The sequence below is a fragment of the Ooceraea biroi genome, chromosome 4 (genome assembly GCF_003672135.1).
Source record: "Ooceraea biroi isolate clonal line C1 chromosome 4, Obir_v5.4, whole genome shotgun sequence".
Taxonomy (NCBI): domain Eukaryota; kingdom Metazoa; phylum Arthropoda; class Insecta; order Hymenoptera; family Formicidae; genus Ooceraea; species Ooceraea biroi.
The window spans coordinates 2,920,670-2,944,389 of NC_039509.1; the positions used below are offsets into that span (position 1 = coordinate 2,920,670).

The 23,720-nt window shown below is 44.6% G+C and overlaps 2 long non-coding RNA genes across 4 annotated transcripts in view; one reads left to right on the forward strand and one right to left on the reverse strand.

Moving 5' to 3' along the window:
- LOC105282579 overlaps positions 1 to 23,720 on the forward strand; it is a 201,565-nt gene that overhangs the window by 68,406 nt on the left and 109,439 nt on the right. The window contains exon 3 of one of the 3 annotated variants that reach the window (XR_894512.3): positions 1,093 to 9,167. The exons of the other annotated variants lie outside the window; for them this stretch is intronic. This is a non-coding gene — a long non-coding RNA (uncharacterized LOC105282579). Of the gene's footprint in view, positions 1 to 1,092; positions 9,168 to 23,720 lie in introns of those variants that run through there. 3 annotated transcript variants of the gene reach the window in all.
- On the reverse strand, positions 4,235 to 22,522 carry LOC113561824. The gene is made up of 2 exons (XR_003406473.1): positions 6,679 to 22,522; positions 4,235 to 6,588 (listed from the first exon to the last, which is right to left on the reverse strand). It is a non-coding gene; the product is annotated as an uncharacterized LOC113561824 (long non-coding RNA).

Sequence of the window (23,720 nt, forward strand, 5' to 3'; positions counted from 1 at the left end):
ACGGGCTGTATTAAAAAAGTTTCGCACTTGCCCTTAGTCACAGATTTCCTGGTGAATTTTGACTTAATCTTCCTTCAGCAAAAATTAATTAGCCGCTTTTTTCGCAACTTTCTTCAACGTAAAATATCTTGATTAATAAGCTTGATTAATAAGTTTGAAATGAAACAAATTTGAAAGTAAACTTCAAAAGGATTGAGAAGTCAATATGCTTTATAATATATTATGTAGCTATACATTTAAACATGCAAAAACTTATTTTTTAACCGCTTAAATAAAATTACATTTTTAGTAGTTTGATCTATTGTATTCATAATCGAGGAAAAATTACGCAACTTTTCACGCTGTTATAATATATATGCATGTGCACTATATACCTCGGTATGCATATATAATATATCGTACATACATATAGAAAAGAAAGAGAAAAATTATCATATCTAGGTAGGTGGTAATTACCCTGTGAAAGAAGGAAAAAAACGAAGAATGACCTAATTTCCTCGTACATCGTGATTGCTTGTGCGCGTTAACGTATGCTGAAGTAAAATAGAAAGTACAAAGTAGAAATGAAGTAAAATAGAAACTTCACGTTAATCGCGCAGTTGGGCGAGATGAAAAAGAATACCGTATCAGGAGCTTGCGTATAAGGCTTTTAATGTGATTAGCGCCCGTTTTTGCCGACATGAAAATTGAAGGTGCATATTCTGCTTATTGAAGAATTATGCGAGTATTATAAAATTAAATTTTACACTCGTTCTCCTAAACGCAAACGAAATACCCGCGTAAGAAAAACATGTAATTGCATCGGCTATTATCTTTTACACACCCCACACAGATCTCGTCCGATTATTATCTTTCACACAAACTTTCCATCTGAAATTAATATAAATCTTCATTTATCTATCTGTTTCCTGTTACGAGTGATATATTTTATTCATTCGCATTCCCTTTGTGTGTAGCGCATATTGGAACATGCATATTTATGTCTCGCGGATTTACGCGCGCGCGTGTATGAAAATCCACTGGCGGGCGGGTGGCGACTCCATTTGCGTTCCAACTTCTAGTCTAACAATTATATTTGTTCTTTTGTTTCAGGTGAGTCCACTTCATGCATATTTTAGCCCATGATGATCCCACGTACGTAGCTCGGCACCAATAATCACGGCGCGCCGCGGGTTTGTGTGATGAGTGAGTTCAAAAGAAGGAAACAAAAAAAGATTCATGATCATTAATTTCAGGCGTTCTTTTCTCCTGACCGCTACGAAAAATTACGGAAGTAGCGGTCGACGCTTTCACGAAGTTTTATCGAGCCATTATGTGCATGCCCAATTAAACGTTCTTTATCAACGCGTTCGCAATTTGCATGATTGAATGATTTTAAATTGCGGCAGAGTGCTGCGATGGTTGCGGTGCTCTCATATAAAATTATTAGTAATAACAGTATAATTAATTTACGGTGGGCTTATATACGCCGTTTCATAATATAATCCAATCGCATTGCGCACTGATCGCGCGGATTTTGACATTGATTTCAGCCCACCGGTGGGCGCCTTACGCGCGCGCTCTTTGCCAAATTAATAAGGTAATTCCATATTAGGCGGCATTGTGTGTGTCGAGGCCGTAAATAATTTATTCCCGCCTGTAGTACAATTGTAGTAAAATGGTCCATTATATAGTCGAAGACGATGGCGTCAGGATAACGCACTGAATGATGCATCTCCGCGTCAACCGATTCATTTGTGTGTTGCATCCATAAGCGCATTTAGCGACGCATCGGTAAGTCTCGTGTTTTTTGCGCCGCCGGGCAATGTGCTTCATCTTTCGCTTAATCGACGGTATTTGGCCAGGCAACGTGCGGCGTCGCGTCCTTGTCGAATAATTAACAGGGCAATCAGTAGTCCTAAAAATGTTATGTTTAATGATAGACTCTCCTTAGAAGTCCGCGCTCGAAACTATAGATTACATTGAGACAAGATAATTGGTCGAACCGGTACAGACCACTGGAAGCAGCTGCGCCATTATAATTGCAGGCTACCATCGTTCGGTGGAGAAAGAATGTTGGTGTAATTCGCTCTCATCGACGTAATCTCTTATTTTTGCTGGCGACGGTCTTCACTCTTCTATAGCGACCCGATATTCGACGAGAGAGAATTTCGTCCGTGAATTATGAAGAACCGCAGCCTATCAAAAATCGCGAGAATTCACGCGCCATAATTCGCGATCTCGTACAACACGAATTTTTTACAGCGCGCGTGACGACAGAAGACAATTAATTTTCGCGCAAGGGCGCAGAAAAAAGGAACTGATTACGATTTGTATCTGCTGAAATGAAGTTCCGCACGAGAAAAACCATGCGAAGACGTCGAGCCTGAGCTCCGGGCAATCGATCTTCGCTAATGTTTCCCGGGCCGGAAACGTTCACCTTCGCCCGCTGCGTCCTTATCAGGCATCTTCGTCCTGTGTCGTTGATAGTTAAGACTTGGATTGATCTACACTTTGCGTTTCGTCGCGTAGTGATTTGTGACAAAATAATGGGCAAACCGGCGAAAATGATTGATAACACGTGTGAACATATCTGGCCTTGTAGAAGCATCATACGAGCTTTTCCCTGTGCGCGCAAATCGTAAATTGCGAATAACAATGAATGCGCGGCACGTGCATGCATATTGATACAATCGATCGTCGAAATTAATCGACTGGCACGAAAAGTGTACGCGTCATATTTGAGTATTTGGAGGCTCAGGAAAAATAACAAAACGTAGTTGCTGGGTACCGTGAACGAAAAAGCGCGCGATTGAAAATGAGATGGTTAACGCGCGGCATCGACATTCCCATTCCAACTTTTATTCCCGATTTTTACGGTCGGAACGACGTTTCTTGCACATTTGCGCACGCGAATCCTCTGACTGAGCTCCGTGCTTGTGTTACTTTTAATTTTTGACATAATTTTTTACCTCTTCTTCTTCTTCTTTCGTTTTTTTCCTTTAACGACATGGGTTCGGCATACCGCTTGCGTTCGTTCGAGAGAGGCACGCATTTGTAATTGACTCGGTGGCTTCGAACGAAGGTGTCGTAGCGGGAGAGCGGACAGGACAATTATTACTCGGCAATTATTTTAAATTAGTTTATTATTGCTTCCAACGCTTTCACTCGGACCATAACTTTGAATTGGCTGTGTCGGGCTGATGGGATATGATGTTGGTTAAAAAGCACTTCTGCATGCGATTTCGTACACCGAATGATGTACAAAGGTGAGAGAAGGCAATGGTTTTCAGAATGATGTCGGACAAGCAAGCAACGACGGAGCCTTGGCGATATATAAAACATGTCACCTAACTCATCCCTCTCTAATTGGATTGTCCAAATCAATATTTCGCCCCATCTTTTGTTACACCTACGTAGGTAGAGGGATGTTCATAAACCATTGCTCGCTATCTCACAGTTTGTAGGAAAATTTCTGCATAATGCAGCGATTCAGCTTTTACGAAGCTACTATAAACTTTCGGCGCTCATTTACCTCGTTACGATTGCGAGATGGATTTGCACATTCTGATTGTTTATTCTCTTTGACTCGCCAAATTGATTAATTTAGACCGGTAAAAGCTTTCAAGTAAGTTGCATTTGCTATTGATACTTGATCTTTGCTTTAAATATTCATGTGAAATATACACATGCGTCATAAACTTTCCGTTACAATCCCATATTTCGCTGAATAGAAATGCCCAATAGACGGAATAAAGATATTTTTTATATTTAAATTTACCGGTAGTTCGGGATCAATATTGTCACATTTTGCGATATGCACAGATCGGTGCATATAGAAAATTTCGGTCATTCGTGATATCGCGGGGACGTAAATCGAATCGATGTCTCGTTCGAACGTACTTGGCTTGTCGTCTACATTTTTCACGCATGCATGACGCTGCGACCATATCTCACGATACGATGGAAAACAGGATCGTAACGTCCGATGGTAAAATCTGTGTCCCGCTGGTAGTACCAATCATAGAGTATACGCTTGACTGAGCTCGCGTCGTTCTTCAGCTAAGAGTCGAGAAATATGACAAGCTGCTGAAAAGAAGAGACCTAAAAGCCAGTGGATAGATCGATTGAAATTTGCGAGATTAACCTGATTTAGTGCTAAACTTTTCAGGAATTATTAAAACTCTTATTTACGTCGTTTTTCATCTCTTTACTTGATGCAATTTTTGAAAGATAAGGAATCATATTTTATTTGTTTAGGAAAAAGACTTATATCATTATGTAGTTTTTGTTATTATACCTCGGGATTCTCGAAATAGAAATTCATTGCCATTCTCGAATATTTATGTGTTTTCGGTAAAAGTGACACACACGCGGATAAAGATAAATCACTTAAAAATTCCTCGGAATTCACGTGCGAAAGTTGCGATTTTATCTATGCGGCTTGACTCTCAGGAGCTTCCGCTTGATCTGCGGAAAGCTCGGGATGTAATGCATTAAATGGGGCGCGAGAGTTTAGTACGATTTAATCTGGTTAGTTTCGTAGTTCGCAGGAAAGAAGTCCTCGGTTCTTGGGTTAAGTGGTTTAGTTTTACGAATGGATGAGATCCGTAAGAGGCAACACTTAATTGGAACGTGCTTGTCCTCTCGAGGAAGGAAACTGCAACCCACGCGGAGAACGACCCTCGTAGATCTCGCGGAAGCACACTTGAAAGGGCGACATTTCGCTCCCGCGCGCCATTCGAACTCCCAAACTGGATTTCGACTATCGAGTAACGGGGTAAGAGGTGCTTTTATATAAGTTCGGCCCGTGACACATACAATGGGCCAGGCGAGTGCGAGTTAGCTTAGAATACGAAAGATTACACGTACAAAGCTTACGTATGCATGCTCGCAAGGATTTCATTCTGTGCTATTCAAGTCGCGTATCAAATCCGAAACACATAGGCTGGAATACCCATTTTCCATATATCAATCGTACGCGTGGTGCAAAATATAAGTTTATTCGGATCGATCTGCGCGATAATATCTACATTTCCGTTTCAAACCGATATTACGTTTTGATAATATAATGCTTGAGCTTTCGTTTATTCAAAGCTTTTTGCATTGATTATATCTGCGCATATCGCTGGCGTAAAATTCCTGTGGCAATTTCTCGCGTTTATTGCATTATCGATTGCCGGATTTAAATGTGTGAAATATGATTTCAAGCGGAGGCGGTTGAAGCACTAAATGTGATTATCGAGCATGTTTTTGTTTCGTGCATTGTGCAAATGTGTTGCGATAAGATAATACGTGTGTATGTTCATAATATTAACGGTATCGATTTGTACAAAAGATTCATGATAATTCCGATATTGTTTTATGTTCCAAACTCATCTGCTGCCCATATGATAAATGTTGCACTATTTTGCATCTAAATCGGTTTATTTTACATGTCCGATATAAAATTTGGTGCACATTCGCGACACATTAACCGAAACTCGAACTAGAACAAATAGAAGAAAAATGACAAGACAAAACATTTACGTGGTCTTTTTTTCATCGCAAGAGCAAAAACAGATTTTACAGATATCGGAAAATGTCAAAGTCGCACAAAAGAATACTTTGGATTCAACACGTAGACATGCGTATTATTAAATACAACTTGAAACAATAATTGTTAACGGTACAGAGTTCTGCCTCCACATAATGATCATACGCAGAACATAGATCATATCGCGAAGTTCTAAGTCCGCTCAAGAATCGAAAGGAATGAAAAGAGCGAATCGAGAGCAGTCGGCAGAAGTGCCGCAAATTATCGTGGTATATCTCATCCGTGGAAGAGAAGAGACCGCAGAATATTCTCGCGCGCGGCAAGGCATCTGCATATGCCCTAGAACAGAGCGACCACCGTCGACGGTATCAATTTACCCATTCGAGTGCACACTGGTCTCCGGGCTCGTCTACGACGCGTATCTCAAAAAGCGGACTGCAACGTAAAACGGAAAGAAAGCCGGGAACGAGTCGTGGCAAGGAGGCAAGGAAAAAAGGATAGAGTGAAGCGGGATATCATTTTCCTCGTTTCCCGACACACAGGAAAATAGGCCAGACACAAAGTGCATGCAACGACGGGTTACTTCGATGCATCTCTCGTAAGCTGAAAAAGCGAAGCGCAAGGAATAGCGAAAATAAACGAGACGTGCTGATGAGCAACAAAAAGGGATCGGAGCGAGCGAAAAAGAATGGCACCATTCTGGCGCAACTACGTTAGTAAAAAAATATATATGATGGGTATTAAATTATTTGTTCTTGTTTTTCTCAAGCCCGAGAAGAATTTTATGTTTAGAGACAGAAAGTGTGTCACTAACAATTCTTACAGTTGCTCATAATTGACTAAAATCGTAATATCGAGTAAAAAAGATTTTGAGTTTAGTAGATTTAATATTAGTACGACAATAAAATATTATATACACTAATATAATTTTAGAATGTGCTGTTGCATTATCCAGTTTACATCTCATAGATCGTAAAATATAATTTCACTGTAATCTCGTGAGAACAGCGTTAGTTTCTCCTGTGTTTCTCTCGTCTCGCGAAAAGACCGTGCGTAACGCAGACACCGAGATGCTGAAACGAGAAAAAGTTAACTTCGTATCGGCTGAATCTTTTGCGAGCGAAAAGAGGAACGCAAGAAGTTATGAAAATAAGAAGACTGACCCACTTCTGATATCGAGAGTTTTTCTCTTGGCATGGATTCGCTTGATGCACGAGTAGTCAAAGGATCTATAAACTTCGGTTGCTTCTCGGAAGGCGATTTTCTGTGTATTTGCGTGGAACAGGTTAACCCCCACCTCTGAAAGCCCACGTTTCTCTTTTCCTCCGGGGTGCTTGTCGGTTTAATTTCTCCACGTACTTAGTTCCGAACAAACGATAATGGTGCATGCAATACAGCCATCTGCAAATTTGGAAACATTTAATTTCAGATACATGGCGCACAAAGTGAAGAGCAGCGTTAATCTCAACAATTATAATCTAAAGTATAATATTTTCGTGGCGCCCTTTTTGCCTTCTCGGATACGCCTCCCGCGGGATTTCCTCCCGGAGTCCATAATGGTAGATGCACTGCCAGTCAATCGATGCATGCAGCCCGGCAGCTTCGCGCGGAGCCGACTTTACTCGAATTTGCATGCGGATCCTCCTTCTCCCAGGATACCCGGCGTTCTCTGGCTGCCCGCAGGTTGCCGCATTGACTGGTCAACCTATACTTACGTCATAAAATGTTCCGCTATAAAGGAGAACGGCGAGACCTATGATACACGCGCGCGCAACGTCTTCTCGATCGATGCGCGCCCGCGGTCGGTATCAATTTGCATTTTGTAATACTAACTTTTAAAATCTTTCACGGCGCGCAAGTTTACGCTATGAAAAGGAAGTAACGCTTTACGGACCAGCGGGCTGTAAGCGATGTGCGCTCCGACACACGCGGGAGATCAAGTAAAACTTTACAACACGTCGTACTTGAACCCGTTGTACTTTTACTGCGCACGACGACGCGGCTTCATGAGATACTATTTGGCTATAAGGTAGAGATTCCTTCCCTTTTTCTCTCTCTCTCTCTCTCTTCCTTTCTCTGTACACGATCGAACGCGTTATAACGCAAGTGTGCATAATGCATCCCAACGCTTTCGTCAGCACCGATCGTAAACTCAGCCCCGAGATCGAACGCATTGATCTGTAGGTATATCGTGCAATGGTTATTTTGTCTGAATTTGCGTGCAAACGAGGCTAACCAACGAGTCTCTTCGAACAGCAGAACCCCTCTCAACTCCTGAGGAAAGGAGCGAGATGACCGTTTTCTCCGTTGACCGGATACTCGCCGGGTCTCATACTTACTTACCTACGCCGTAAAGTGCACGGTATAAACGAGGAAAGGGCGCGCGATGCACACCCACGATATACGGGACCGCTCGCGCAGACCAAGAAGCCATCCCGAAGGTGCGGTCGCCGGCGAACGGGCTCGTCTGGCTCCCTGTTCGCCGGGGCCATTCCTTACCAGGACATTTTTATGACCGACATTTTCGCCGCTGCCGCCGACCTCGTCGCCACCGCCTCGACCGTACAAGCCTCGACGAAAAAATCTCGCCCGGGGTGGATACCGTGCCGTGCGCGGCGTAAACAGGAGCCGGCAGGAAGCGATTATTTATAACGGGCGATCCTTTAACTCGCAGGAACCACGCGCACGAGCCGCCGCGTCTTTTTGTTGCACGCCGGCGCCGTGGAAGGCTCGTAATATCGCCGAGATATCGTCCACGGCGAGACGTATTGAATGCATCGCGGGCGAATCTTGGAAAGAACGGTAATCGATCTGTGCGTATGTGTGTGTGTGGCGTCCGGTGAGAAGTGTAAGTCTCATCTACTGGCGTTATACACTGTCGCGCAATGTTGCTCGCGTGATAAAGCGTCAGTAAGAAATGTGGCGTGTACGCTTCTCGTACGAGTGTATTATTTTCGAGCAAGTGGATGCATGTGACAGTAAAACGAAAGACCGGTTTCGAGAGTTTACCTGATCGCTTACAGGTAATCAAGCACTGTGGGGAATCAATAAAGAAACGTTACGTTGCTGCGGTTTTCTTGTGTTATTGGCAAAACGATTGTTGCAGCTCAGAAATAAAATGATATTTAACGAGTATTGACATATACTCCCGAAGGCTATCATCTCGCGCAAATGATCGCGTCCTGCAAATCAATTCTCAATAAAACCTTTCGGCGAACGGGTAGGTAGGTCTTTTTTCGATTCGTGAGTCTGATGTGCGATCAAGAAATCGATCTTGACTCATTATACGCCGGTCCTCTTATTACCGTGCGCACATTTGTTGTGAGAAATGAAACGACAGGGTCTCTGCTCACGAGCCTGCACGCGGCGACTGCACGTCCTAAGGACCCGAGTCACGCGACGTTTTATCGAATGCAATAACGAGTTATTTATCCCCTTTCTGCGTCCGCCGCCAATTTCGGAATTAAATCGTGCCCATTAGGTCGACATTATCTACTTACGTTGCAACAACGCAAAGCGATATCCTACGATTAATCTATCGATAGACTTCAAAGCCCGTGTCCATCGAGAAAAGTAACGAAGCGTTGAAAATGCGAATGATGAGTGAAAGTGATAAACGCTGAGCGGAGGCGATTGCGGATCGGATGCCAAAGAAAAAAAGAAAGATCAAACAAACCATATTGGCCAGGAGTAATGTAAGAGCATTTCCATCTAATGAGTCTTGGCACGAAGAGAGCTTCTCTCGTATCTTAACGTGCATAACAAGCGACAGGCGGCGAGCGCAGGGAAGGGCGGCGGCCCTTAACGAGGCTACTGCGGAATTTCGCTGAGCGCGAAAAACGCGTTGCGCCGTAGTCGGCGCGATGCACGGTGCGAGCAAAAAATTCTTGGCGCGGATGAAGCGCGGATGGCGAGGCCGATCGCTGCAGCAGCAGCAGCGTCGAACGCGAATGCACGGGCTGCGCGCGGGGAAAGAGTGCTAATACCTAAATAATTGCCGGCTGAACCTGATATGATTTAATAGCGTTCCCTGTAAAGGGGCTCTTCGGCGTGGTGGTATGGCGGAAGTGGAATACGAGGTGGAACGAATACAGAGGACCGCGCTGTATACCGCGTGCATCCCTTTCGCACTCGCACGACTCGCTCGTAAGCAAAAAAGAAAGCCATTCGTGGGCGATAAACGCAGCCGCGACCACAAGCGACGCCGAAAATCCTCCTGGAGCGAGTCGGACGACGCTGACTATTTCCACGAGTGCGCCACGTGCTCGCCTGCGGTCACTTGGAATCACCAGTGCAATTTGTTTTATCACTCTCAAGTTGGCACTGTACGCGATCGCGCGAAAATTGCTGATGTCGCTAGTAGTAATGCCCGTTTCACGGGTTTTTCGATGCGCCGCGGGATCGCATCGCGGGCGCTTAAAAACGGTAATGGTCATTTGCATGGCTATCGAAATGCTCGATTTTTTCGGACGGCTTTTCAGGATAACTGTAGTCTCAAAATCATGAAAAACGTGCATCATACTCTTCTCTTCTTTCAGAAAAAAATGAGAAAATTAAGAAGTGGTACGAGTGCAGGAAATTTTTTGCCTCTATTTGCTGCACGAGCCATTTCGCGCGACTTTCCTATTGTTGTATTGCATTAGTTTATCAGATGACGCCGTCGGTCATGATGTCGTTAGGGTAATCAAGTTGAAGACGCCTCGGCTTACGTTAGATACACCTCGCCGATGTCTGACAGCTACGACGTACTAACCATGATGCATGCATGCGTGAATATGATATACCTTATATGCGGTGGGGCTCACGGGGAGATGGAACGCGGAGATATATATCTCCCAGCAGTCACGCTTTATTTGAAATATTCACCATTTTCGTGAATAACGTGCAGCTATGTATACTACGGTAACGTAAGACATATCGTATGGCGACTTGTAAGTGATGTTACTGCATTATGCGATACTCCGATTAGACATAACGCGCGGATAAGACTATCTTTGATTAAATGAGTTATATGATCCGAACGCGAAGAGTAAGTAAAGTCACGCCCGTCATCGTAAAAATCATCTTCACGCGTCTCTCAAGTACGGATTCTTTGACGAATTGAGAATCGATTTCTGCTCTCGATGAAAGAATAAACATGCTAAAGTGCGTGCCGAGGGTATGCTTTTAAACATTGCCAGTTTCGCGTTGTTTTTCTTAAGGGCGCCTATATAAAGTCGCAATTTCTCCCGCGGTTAAGTAGCGAAGTTTCCCGGAGTTCATTTCGTTTGCAGGGAAAGGATGGCTTTCCGCTTGCCCGATCCAAAGTAGCTTTTGTGCTCGAGAGCTCCTATAGTGTAGTCGCGAATGTTTACCGAGGTATCCGGGCGGTTCAGGCAATACCGAACCGACCGCGGCGACGTTTGTAGAGCGATGTTAATTCGATCGTTCCCAACAACAAGAGCATCGTTACATCGTCCGTGACGGCAGGACTGCACGTACGTGCTGATCTAATCGAACGAGCGGAACGTATATCGCAGACGAGATGCGTTTAGCGATACGGAACACGTAGAACTCGCATTTCTAATCGTTAAGAAGATAGAGACGGGAATAGACGTACAGGAAGCGAGAGGAAGCGAGGGAGGGGAGGATCCAGGATTCTGGAGGCATCAAACCGTAGGAAAGGGACAGAGCGAATCCGATTTGCCGGATCTAGGGTTACTAAATACTCTCCACGGCACGGCAGTCGAACCTGGGGTATTAGCAGGTAATAATATCAGATAACGAGAGTACCTGTACGGTAGCTCCTGCCGCACGGCAGAAAGGGAGAGCACACTTAGCGTACACGAAGCAGCTCATCTATCCCGCGAGAACGAGGCGAGACGGTTTGCGTACGGCGCCTCCAAGTCTCGCGTTACCCACCTCGTGTCCCGCCGTTTCCTATAGCGTAAATTACTACGCGGGCGTTCGACTTGCAAGCCTCTCGCCGAGACTTCGACCTAGACTTCAAGCCCCCTGTGCCTGTTCTCGCTGATGTTGCCGCTAGAGGCTGTAATGTGCGCGATTTTACGCGTTTCACCGTGTCAGCCATTAAGCTGGTTTGTCACCTTCTTTTTTCGTGGACGTTCCTCGCGGTCGTGTGAGGATTGCGCGACTCGCGCATCGACGACTCGATTTTGAATGGCAAGTCAGTTTATAGCGCACGAAATTGGTCGATTAAATTTGACTCGCGTGTATCTTCCAGTTCATAGCGCGATCTACCACGCGCCCGACATTTTCTTCGCATTACGCGACCATCTTAAGCGGATTTTAATGGCTCAGTGACACGGAACTTTGTAACGTGCGATCGCGATTAACGGCGTGGACCAAGCAAATCGGTCAACTGTGTACATACAGTAACTTCTCATTGTGAACAGATCGTTTGCGATCTTCTTGATAATTCCATGTAAATCGTTTGGCCACGGTGAGAAGATGCTCGGTGAACCGTGACGTTAACGGATAAAACGCTCGCGTAAATTATACGCTGACGAAGGAGATAGCCCACTAATGGCAGCAATGAAAAGCGCGCGGCTCCCTGTGAATCTCGTAAGTCGATGATTTCGTTTCTGCCGAGGCATGCATATGCAGAGTGCGAGATGCAAAATTTACCGCGCGCAGAAGCGGGCCTTTGGCAGACCCTTTTAACAGTCGCAGCGTACATAACGCTGTAACGGTGGTAACGATACGCAAATGATATCCTCCCGACTCGATTTCAGGATACTGCTGTATAAACTGCTGTATATCACATTAGATCTTATTGCCTTGAGTATGCCTACATGGCGTAAACGTTGCGGCATGATGTTACGACATTAAATGCCACCCGCCGTCTTCATCTACGCTAAGCGCCGTTGAATATCTGGCAATCAAGACCAACAACGAACTAGCGTAATATATCTTTGCCTAGTTACTATAATATCTGTCTTTCTTCTTTCGTTTCTGCATATTTCTATTTTGTCTATGCCACATGGGATGATGCTGTCGACAGGCGAAATGTATTCCCAGTTCATTCCACTTCTACATGATATGTAAAATGATGCTGCGCTTGAGAGCCAACTTCTAGAAGATATGAGTGATTTCTACCGAAAATTGTATTTTTAAACATTTATTGTTTACGTATATAATTATCCAAAAATTCATATCACAAAATATGGAAAAAATGTATTTTACATTTTGCATTTTCGAGTAGAAGTTTTCTAATCTTTTAGTTCTTTTGAATCGTGTATTATAGGAAATACACAAATTGATACGATTTTGAAAATACCACGAATAGCACTTTTCTCTTAATACAGACACACAAAGTGAATAGTTCTATAGCATCGGGAATTTCCAGTTCACTACCGGAAAAACTCGTTTTTCCAGAGTAGGATGACCTTCAAAGTCGAACGCGATCGATACTCGAGAAACGTCAAAGGGCACTGCACCACGATTGAGGTGAAAGAGTCGTACGCGGAAGTCGCACGAGAGACGGCGATCGTTTGGCGAGGATTGGCGATGACAGACGACGACACACAAAGACGCGGGGCCCTTGTTTCCCGCGAAAGTCCCAGGAAATAGCTATTGCCAGATAAGTATCGTCGATCCACCTGCGCCACGTGGTAAGAAGGCGACCGAGCCGAGTAAGGAGATCGAACCGATCGGTTCTACCTTTTATTTCCTCCGCGTCCTGTCTCCGCCTCTGTCGCTTCGCCCTGTGCTCTTATACATTCTATTAACGTCCATTTATCCTGCCGTTGAAGTTTACAACTCGGAATTGCGCGACGACGCCGGCGGTCAGGGTCCATCTACTCGCAGCGCGCGGAGAGATAGAAGCTGGAGCACCGGGCAAACGCGGAGTGCTCGAGTGCTCTCGTATTTCACTGACACCCATCAAGCGTTAGGATTCCGATCTTTGTCTCATCCCGACTCTATCGGTTCTCGAGTTCTATAAACGACACGCACACTGTACTCATTACAATTCGTTATGCTCTCTCTAATTACGTGGTTACGTAATGGACGTATGATTCAATTCTCTCGGTCAGTTTCGGAAGACAGGAAGCAACCGCGGTGCTAATCTCAGATCGCTAATTCCGGATGGCTAATTCAATTAGAGGAACGGTGCCGCGCGGCGTCTGAAAGGTGGTTTGGAAATTACGGGACGGCGGTGGAGCGTTGTTGAAGGGATACCGTAGGCCTTTTCTTAGTCGTGCACGTTTAGCTATAATGGTAATCTAACTGACTACTTGTCGGCGCGTAACGCGAAGACTAGTTCGGGCGAGGCCTGGCCAGAAGCAAAACCGACCGGTGGTTCCTGCGGTAACTACTGACCAGAGGCGCGAGCTCGCCTCGGTGCTTGCATGTCCGAACCATCGACGCTTGATAGGAACCAACAGCGGAACGAGAGAATGATGGGCTATGCAGCTCAGGCAGGATGTGCACCGAGATGCAAAGTAGAACGATCGCGAAGAGGAACGACGGGACGGCAGCACAGCGGCGCTGGCCGGCTCGCCAAAGGAGAGCTGCCAAATTCGCTCGTCGTTTGTTTGCTCGTCGAATCGTCCATGTTAGAAACCCGGAACTGTGCAAATTCGCAGATGCCCGGTCAGATCGACGAAGATTGCAGTGTCTGCGGTATTACTGCGATTTTCATATCAACGATAAATTGCGGAATCGAATGTATCTTTTATCCGGATCTCTGTGATTATGTTACGAGGGAAATATTATTAGATGATTCGCGTCGAGGTTTAGACGTTTAGTAAACCTATATCGTAAATTTATAGCGATAGACAAACATGTTGGCGTATAATTTTGTAAGTTGTATATAAATTCTGTTTGAATAGTTTGAATAATAGGAGGATTAAAAGCGCATATCTTATCGATAATGATGTTGCTTGTTAATTATACCAATCTTTGTAATTACATTATGATGATGGGAAGCAGATGTTTATTGTATTTTTAATCACACTTTTATTCCAAATCTCTTGAGCAAGAACAAGGTAGATACAATGGAATCAATGCTCGAAGAACGGAATTCTCCGACTTGACTCACATCTGAGCGAGTGCCGACGTTAGAGAGTTATCAGCGGAGTCAGTGTTAATGACATTAAAATACCGAACAACCGATTCTCATTAAAAAGTTTCGATTAAAATGAATCCTTTTAACACGAAAGTTGCATCTTCGCTTACTCGGGTCCTAACCTTCTCTCTTCAAAATGGTCTTGGCCGTTCGCTCTTACGTCGAGCTTGACAAAAAATCTAATTAGAAGTGGATTAAAATTTAATCACTCGCTAAAGGAACTTATCCTGGGCGCTATCGGTGGGTGGTGTCCTCTTCATTTAATTGTAGCCCAGCTGCTCCACCCCCGCTCTTTCCGGTTTCGCCGTATCTCTCGATTATACCAGACTTCGTTTTTTCCTCTTCTCCTCCTACTTCTTCTCCTCGCGAACCCTCTCGGCTCTTTTTCGAGCCACGATCGGGCTTCGTCGAGCAACAATTTACTTTGCATAGACATTAAACCCTGTTACTTAATCGAGCTACCGTCGTCGTCCCGCCTTAAACGCCATGGATGGTAACACCTTCTTGCGTGGGCGAAATCTAAAGGCTCCCGACTGAACCATCCGCTGGAGTAATCCTCTTTTGACCAACCGCGTTGATGCGTGTATGAAAAAAAAGACAAAATTCGCTTCACAAATTCACTGTGCGTGATTCGGAATGGACGCATTTGAATACGAGCGTATCGCGTTTCATTGCCATTTAGCACGTTCGACGAGTGGCTCGTTTTGATTTTCTATGAATAGAGAGAAAAGGTATTGAATGACAAAGTTGGTTATCAACAATGTATCATGCTTCGCTAATTTACGTTCACGTCGGACCATCGTAATTTCTAATTTTTGCATTTGCGTGATATACTCGCTGATAGTCAACAATTGGTGCCAGTAGTAGTATCGATGTTTTCATATTCAAGTGTACTCGCGAATATACGCATTCGATTAACGATTATAAAATTTCATGAGCAAATTGCTACGTGCGTCACTAATTGCGAGAATAACGGGACTTTTAATCCATAGAATTTTGGAATATTATCTGCTAGTTTTATCTGTAATATTATCCTTATGCGTTACATTTAATCTACTAGTAATTTCCTTTTTAGAAAATTAGATTGTGTTCTTTTCGTATATTGTAAAAGTTACACAATTCCGTTATATCACAATAACGTAATTACGATTTCTTGTCCGCTAAGAGAGAGATTCTCTTTTTCCTTTTATCTTTATATAATTGAATCTTTGTAATTGAGAAAACACACGTACATGCGCCAACTCCGCTCACGTGTATCCACTTACCCATACTTCCGTAGATGACACTCGCGATCGTGCTTAAAGTTGATGGACCAGGCAAACGCGGTGTACACGTGCAGCTAAATTGTACGTAAAACTGTATAAGCTTTTGATCGTTGATCCGCATGTTTCCACTTCGCTTCATCCAGTTTCACTACGCATGTTATAATAAAATCACGCGACACAAATGCTACATTGCGCATGCAATACGTGCCATAAAATCGATACAACTAATTCCGGCGCGGTTCCGTAGTTCGATTAAGTTGTCTCAATCGTCTCTCTCATCGAGCAATCAACCGATCGTGCAAATCACTCATGCGTCACTTGTTTCTGCGCACACGTGAAATTTCTCAACCAGGTCACCCTTCAGGCGCGTCAGCGCCGTTGTTTCCACACGAGAATCTCATCTCGCCGGCGCTCTTACTTCCACCGGATAACGAGAGAGTAATTGAGCAGGAGATTAGATTCCGCTACGGGGATCGCGGGGATTTTGAGAGGGAGGAGTGCATTCGACTCGGAGACTTACGCGACGTTCGTGCTACCTTTCGAGTAAAAAGATGACCTCGTTACTGTCGCTCCGCCGAGTAGATATGGTCCGCAGTAAAGGGTTACAGCCGCGTGTAAGCGAACTTCCCTCGACGTAGCTGGTCGCTGTTAACCGTCGCCGGCGATCACGGATATTCCTCGTGGGGAGATTCTCCCCGGTACGTAGGAAAGGGTAGTTTGACTCGACCTCCGGCATCAAAGATTCAGTTGCTCTCGCACGCACCTCTGCGGCTCGCCCGCGACCTCACGCCGACCCCAAATCCTGACCCCTTCGTTCGTGTCTCATACTAAGCTCGGCGTAACCGCCGTACTGCTATTATACCGCTGTCGCCATATCGACCTAGACGCTTCCTGATCCGATTTCCCTCGCACCTATTAATTTCGTAGCCGTGATAATGCTCACGCGATACCAAATACATTGCGTAACGTCGCCCTAGTTTTTAGCTCGTTCTGATCTTGCAACGATAATTTCAATCTTGTGTAACGTTACCTGAGAAATGTGACCTGCTTGCGTCGGCTTTATTAAATGTAGATTAGTGCACATTGGTGCATATTGATGTGTTTGCCGTATAATTGTGCGAGTTTCGGAGTTGAGGATTATAAAATTCCTAAGTGTTCAGTTTCTTGACGTGTAGTTTAGGATGTAGTTAGGACAATCGTTATTCCCGATGTTCTCAGAAAATTTCTGAGAACATCGGGAATAACGATTCATAGTATGAATAAACTATGCTTATTTGTATATAGGTGGGACATGATGATGGAGATTCACGCGTGTCAACGCAAAATGATATTGTCTTTAAAATGAAACGTTCAGACAGATCCTAAACCGAGCATAAGCGGAGCTTGTCGTGTCATGATAATCCCATGAAACGATAGAGGGTGCGAACTCCCCGAACTTGAATATACAAGGAAGGGTAATTAATTGACAAGCCTTATCCGTCAACCGCATGTTCGCTAATCCACCTGCTGTCAACGCGGAAAAGCTTCTTAAGATGATTTTTCAAACCTTATTTAGCACTAAAATTAGTTCGCCATATTAAGAATTCTAAATTTATGATAGTGTTTTGTACAATAAGTAAAGATGTTCTAAATAATTCTGTGATGAATATACAGAAAGAATATATAATATTCTTATATAATATATCTTATATAAGTGAATATAAATAATAAAACTTTAACCCGCACGCGTGATGACGATAATTTCTTTTTCATTTCGGCATTTGATAAGACTAGTAGTGAGCATGAATCTTACAATTATGTGAATTTTCAATATATTCGTCCCAATGCCATATATGTCCAGCAAGAGAATGAAAACGATCGAGTTCGAGGCGTGGGTGGTCGGCAAGGAAGCCGCGAATTCGAGGCGCGAATACATCACTGAGACCCTGTGCGTGTAAACAGCCTGCAGCCTGCAGCGGACCACGAATTAACTCTCTCTCTTTCTCTCTCTCTCTCTCCTGAAGACACCCGAAGCCACCGTTGACTTATTCTCCCAGAGGGAATTCTCCAGTAGAAAAACAAGATTATCCCCCCTGCGGGATATAAAAAAGAAGCTGCCGCCATCGTTCTTTTGGGACGGCGCCACTACCCTGAGATATCTGTCCGTTGCAGAAAGTGATAGTTTCATTTCGTGATATTCGTTGAATGAGATATAATAATGACGCATTTCGATCCGGCCGATTGGTCATAATTCTAGACATCGATAATGCTTTAACGCATGACGATGTCACTATCTTGCTTCGATAAATATATTTAAAGTAACCGAATCCTTTTCGATATTTCACGAAAAAAAGCTTCACGAAAAAAACGGGATTTTGTGATGAATTGAAAAAAACGCACGAATTGTCGATCGACGAGACTGAACAACGTGCGGCCTCTAAATAGAATACAAAGCTCGGTGTGTGAAACGAACACCGCTTGCAATGCGTTCCCATGCGGCGTAAAAAATAATACTCATAAAACATTGCGCACTTCGTTAAAAGCGCACCAGAACCATTTGGAAATTTCAAGTGTGCATCCGTGCCGGAGCTCGAATAATTGGCAATGAAAAAGAAGTTTTGCCGCATCGAAAAAAATGGTATCTGCTGCCAATTAGATTTTTAATTATGACTCACCGTGCACGTACGATCCGCGATGCGGCTTGTCGAGTCACGCGAGAGCAACATTTTGAGGCTGCTGTGTTCTGCAAATCAATTTCAGTGCTCAATTTTTCGTGGTGATCGTAAACCGTAAAACGTTGAAACGTGGTCGCTACATTTTACAGCGTTACAGCCATTAAGACTTCCAGCTTAATTGCGAATTAAGCCTCCGCAAACTTCGCGTTGAATTTCACGCGCGCGACGCTATCGAAATTAAAAATCTTTAAAGCGCGTAGAAGAAGTTGTGAAAGTGGAAGAGAAAGCTCCTTATGACAAGAGTAGTTATACCCGAAGTAGTCGAAGGCGTATGGCGCTCAAGTTTCAAGGAGTCAACATCGTACTTGCCGTCACCTCCTCCTGACGTGCTTATTTAAAAATCTCACCGCAGCGATTCGGTCCGGCAGAGTTCCTGCGAGATTCCGCTCGCAAGTTAATGCAATGCGCAGACGAGAACGGAAGGTACACGAAGATGGCAAGGGAGGCGGGAAGTAGTTCCGGGAGTGTCTTTTCTAACTACCTGCGACGAATTAAGGGAGGCCAGGAGCGAAATTAAAAGAGTACCCGAGAACTCGAGGGGTTCAGCACGTTCCAATTATTTGCACGAGGCACGAGGACCGACTGTGGAGTCGACATTTTTTCTTCGTCTTTTCTTTATTTCCCGGCCCGACCAGCTCTCGTCGTCTCATTTTCTTCGTCGCGTTTGCCGTGCGATACGGACGCGCGACGGTCTAAAGGGAGGTGAGCAAAGGGAATTATTTTTGGATTACTTTTTGCGCCCAGCTTCAGTTTGCGAGCGCTGGCGGGGGAAAGGAACGGGGGAGAAAAGAGGACAACGAGACGTGGAACTCGCGGAACTCAATACGACGCATAAACTTTCTGGAGGACCCTCGCGGAGTGAGACGAACGGCCGGCAGGAATTTAATTTCATTAGCCAATGAATTTCTTAGTAAATCGCGTGTGAGCCGTCTGATGTAGGATCCAGACTTCGGTGATATAGAAACGCGGTATTACCGATGGCGGAGGTCGGAAAAGAAATTAAACGAAGGGAACGGGAGAGGAGAGACGCGGAAGAGCTCGAGCAGGAGGCAGATGCCAGCGAGAGAAAAAGGGACAGGCATCAAGCGCATTGAGATGAAGAAAGAGAAAGGCAAATGGGGAAACGTTCCGGGAAGAGGATACGCAGAGGCGGCAGGAACTCTCGCAGCGGAGAACCAGTTCGACGTCGGCGTCGATCCGTATTCACGCAATGTGAAATACCCGCTTGGTTGGAGCCCGTCCGAGGAGCAGGCGATTAGGGTAATGGCTGTGCTGCTAGTTATTTTTATTTTCCTGCCGCGCGCCGACTTGGCTTTATTCTCGCGCGATCCGGTGAAATTATACGGGAACGTGTCACGGCAGGCGTACGAAGAGCCTCATCTCGGGAGCGCGGAGGCTTTGCGGCGCGCCGTAAAAAAGTAGGATGTAAAGGAGGGTAGGACCCATACGTTTTCCGGCAAACCGGAGCGCAGCCACTTTTGCCCTCTCATAGCCGGCTTCCCCGTTCCGATCGTTAAAAGTCGATATCTCGGGAGAAAGAAGCGCCGGAACGTAAACCACGATAAGTGCAACGTTATTCGAGCATAGGAAACCGGGCGGCAGTTATACGAGTTATATAGCACCGGCGAAACTGAGAAAACCCCTTCCTGATCGTTTTCGGTCCTCTTACGCGTATCCAGAAAATTAGACTTTGATGGTGGCGCAATTCGAAAGCGATTGTGACATAAGTCACGTCAATCTAGGATGTCTCTGTGCGCCAATTTTTCTAAACGGAAAAATGCGAGCACAATACGATCGTTTTTTCTCGTTCTGCAACAGTATCGATCCGTTGAAGTGAAAAATTTGGAAAAAAATTGCAATATGCCGCGATCTGGCAAATCGAATGAAACCTTCTTTTACCTTCTAGCCTAGTGAGTGATCTTGGCATTTCCTCGAACTAATATCCGCGGGACAGACATCGGTTCCTTGCCGATAAATGAGAGCGTGTTAGTCAGCAAAGGACCGAAGACCGAAGAGGGTGGTCCTCGGGGGTAAATGAGTGCGAGCTGGCCACAAGGGTCAGAGGGGGTTACAAACGATCGAGCGAATCGCCCGCATTAGTCTTAGTCAGAATCAGAGATAAGCCAAATGAGGGATAGCCGCATGAAAAACATTGGCCCGTCACCGCGCAACCGGATTATTCACCAGCGCCGCAAATTCATCTGAATAATTTACGTGCCGCTACGAAGGCCTATTGCGGGTCAAAAAGTCCGATAACCGGATCGTTCAAGAATTACGGTTTGCCGTTCCTTGTTCCGCACGTGTGATTTTTATTACGATATATTTTTATAAACTATAAAATGTATTTTATAGTCGATACATATACTTATGTTATTCATAAGCTTTAAGAGAAAGCTCTAAGAGTAATACATTTCTCTGTAGTACCACGAATTTTGTTGTAAAATGTTAATGTTAAATATCAGAATTAATATCAAGTGTATGTGCGTGTTACATACTGATCTGCATCGTTAAATTTTTTTTAATATCAATATTTTTACACTCATCTTTTGTACATAACATGTCGATAGAACAAATCTCACTGTCGCGATGCTCCGTGAATCTTACTTTTTCTTGAGAGAATATATGCGAGGGTATAAAAAATCCATCCAATACCATTATCTAGCGTCACCAGACGAATGTCGCCGTTAGAACCGGCGATATTTACGATCTCGGTGGCAGATGAAATCGAAGGTTTCGCGAAAAAGAAATCCCCGCTGCCGTGCTGTGGAATCCACTTCTCCTTCGTCCCGCTTACGTGATATCGATTGGATGTTTCGTGTAATCTAGGAAAAAAGGCTTCTCATAATTTCTTGGTCGAAGTTTGTCGATCGCGTCTTCTCCTCCTCTCCAGTGTCGTTCGACGGATCGACAGTCGACGACTCATCCATTCGGACCACTTCGCAAATAACGTCATAAGATAGACCATCGGAAACGTTCTTCTACGCGTTATATACCGGGTGTATAAAATATGGTGGGAGGATTGAGAACGATCGACGTTCTCATACAATAACATCCGTGGATCTCTTACGGAGTTATCCTCGGCGATCCAGCCGAACATGGGGGGAGAAAATGGCGTAGGTGAGCTATCGGCGATTCCCGGACATAAATCGACATGTACTTACCGAATTGCTTCCGAATCGTTCCTTTATATCCCTTGTTCCCCGCAAGTCTGCCCTCGAGCTTCTATCCACATGCTGTTCGTGGAATCCTGTTAACTCGTTATGGACACGAACTCCTACACGTGCGGAGCGCTTTGCATGAGTGTGGTGTCAAATTTCAGGAGTGTATTTTTTCGTGAATTAAAAATTAGCTTTGTCCTTTAGCGATAAAAATCGAAAGCTTTTTCTTTTCAAAGTTATTCTCATTATTCGGGAACACCAAATAACAGTCAAAATATGCGACTATGTGAAAAGATGCGAATTAAAATACGTATATATGTATAGATATAAACTATATATAAGACGTTTCAATTTTTTGTATTAAAATTTCAGAATGACAAACGGTCTTCATTGTCGTAGGGAATTTTATGATCGTCTGTGGTATTGATTTAAACTATGTTTCATAGAGACAGGGAGAGCAGAATTCCGTTTTGAATTATTGCAGCCGACCTTTGAAGGTTTATACACTCCCCAACTCTTTACTCAGCTGCTCCTCCAAAACCATGATCTTCGAACGGTCCGCAAATATTAGACTTTGGACAAATATGGAGCTCAAATAAATGTACGGCCATTGGTGCCTCACGTGGGTGTTATCGAAAAATATCGTCGACCCTGTACTCGAGCTTTCTCATAATGTCATATTTATGTGATCAACAATCTCATCTTTTCTCGATTACCTTCATACAGATACAATTCCCGCTGAAATTAACTGTTTCTTCTGATCTACATCAAATATATCACTTTTTTTATTTACACGAAATTTGCATAAGCTTTTAACTCGAAATTATTCAAGTACTCCCTCAGAATTTAAATGACCTTAATATCTTTGTTCTGTCGATTGATCGTGAATCAATCTCGGGATTGGCCGAGGCGCAACGCTGCGCAGCAGATTACTTTCTCGACGTCATCAAATAATTGAATTCGCGCAGCTCGAGAACGCTTAGGTTGCCGCGGCAGTCAAAGGACTTTTTCGACAGCATCGAAACTATCTACCGGTTGTTGAGCATCGAATACCAGCATTCGCGATCGCTTTGCGAGGCGCAGTGATTGATTCGTCTCTCGGCTGCGAAACGCAGCCGTTAAACGTACGTGTATGTACACATACCAACCCCGATGCGGCACGGTCGCACGCTCGGGATTCCAGCCTCGTTGAAATGAAACTTCGCCGCGGCGCCGACATTCCCTCGGTGCCTTTATTAAATTGGAATTTAATTGCTCGACCCCGCCGCTCTATTACACCGTATGTATCATGCGACGATGCAAATCATACGCACGTGTGTCACGTAGGCTGACGCGCATTCCGCGCCGCGCACTGATTTTTCGCAGTTAATTCCACGCACTTGCATGAGAAAGTGTGAATTTGCACGCGAGTAGGTTTACGGAAGCTATAATAGTTTCATCACTGGGCTTCTGAATTGTCGGACAGGTACAGTCTTGAACCCGTTCAATATTATATGCCAACCGGTTAACGCTGCGTAAAAGAAACTGATAAGCTCTGCCAAGAGTCAAGTAATAGCTGAACAAGAAGCTCCATGGTGAAGCGAGTGCACGAGTCGATGACTCCGCAAGGCGATAGCGCGTGACTCTCCCTTATCGGGAGACAGGGGTAGGAGAACCGGCAAGATCCCAATGTTTTGCTCGTTCCACATCATTTGTGCAGGTAACCATCGAAATTAGGAGTGCTAGCAGAAAGAACCAGGCAATCTCGGCCCGCGTGACAGGCGACTCTCGGATCTTTCGTCCATCCGATCCCTCAGCCCTCTTTCATCACATCCCCCGAGAAAGAGCAGTATTTCCGTTCGGTCCTCTGTAGATCCTTTTCAAGAAGTGCCATGATGAAAAACACCGTGGCGTCGGCGGAGAGAGAACTTCTCTCATCGGCCAGGAGGGAATTTCATTAACGACCTTATCCTACCTACTTAAAAAAACATAGAAGGTCCCGCTGACGAGACCATGAGC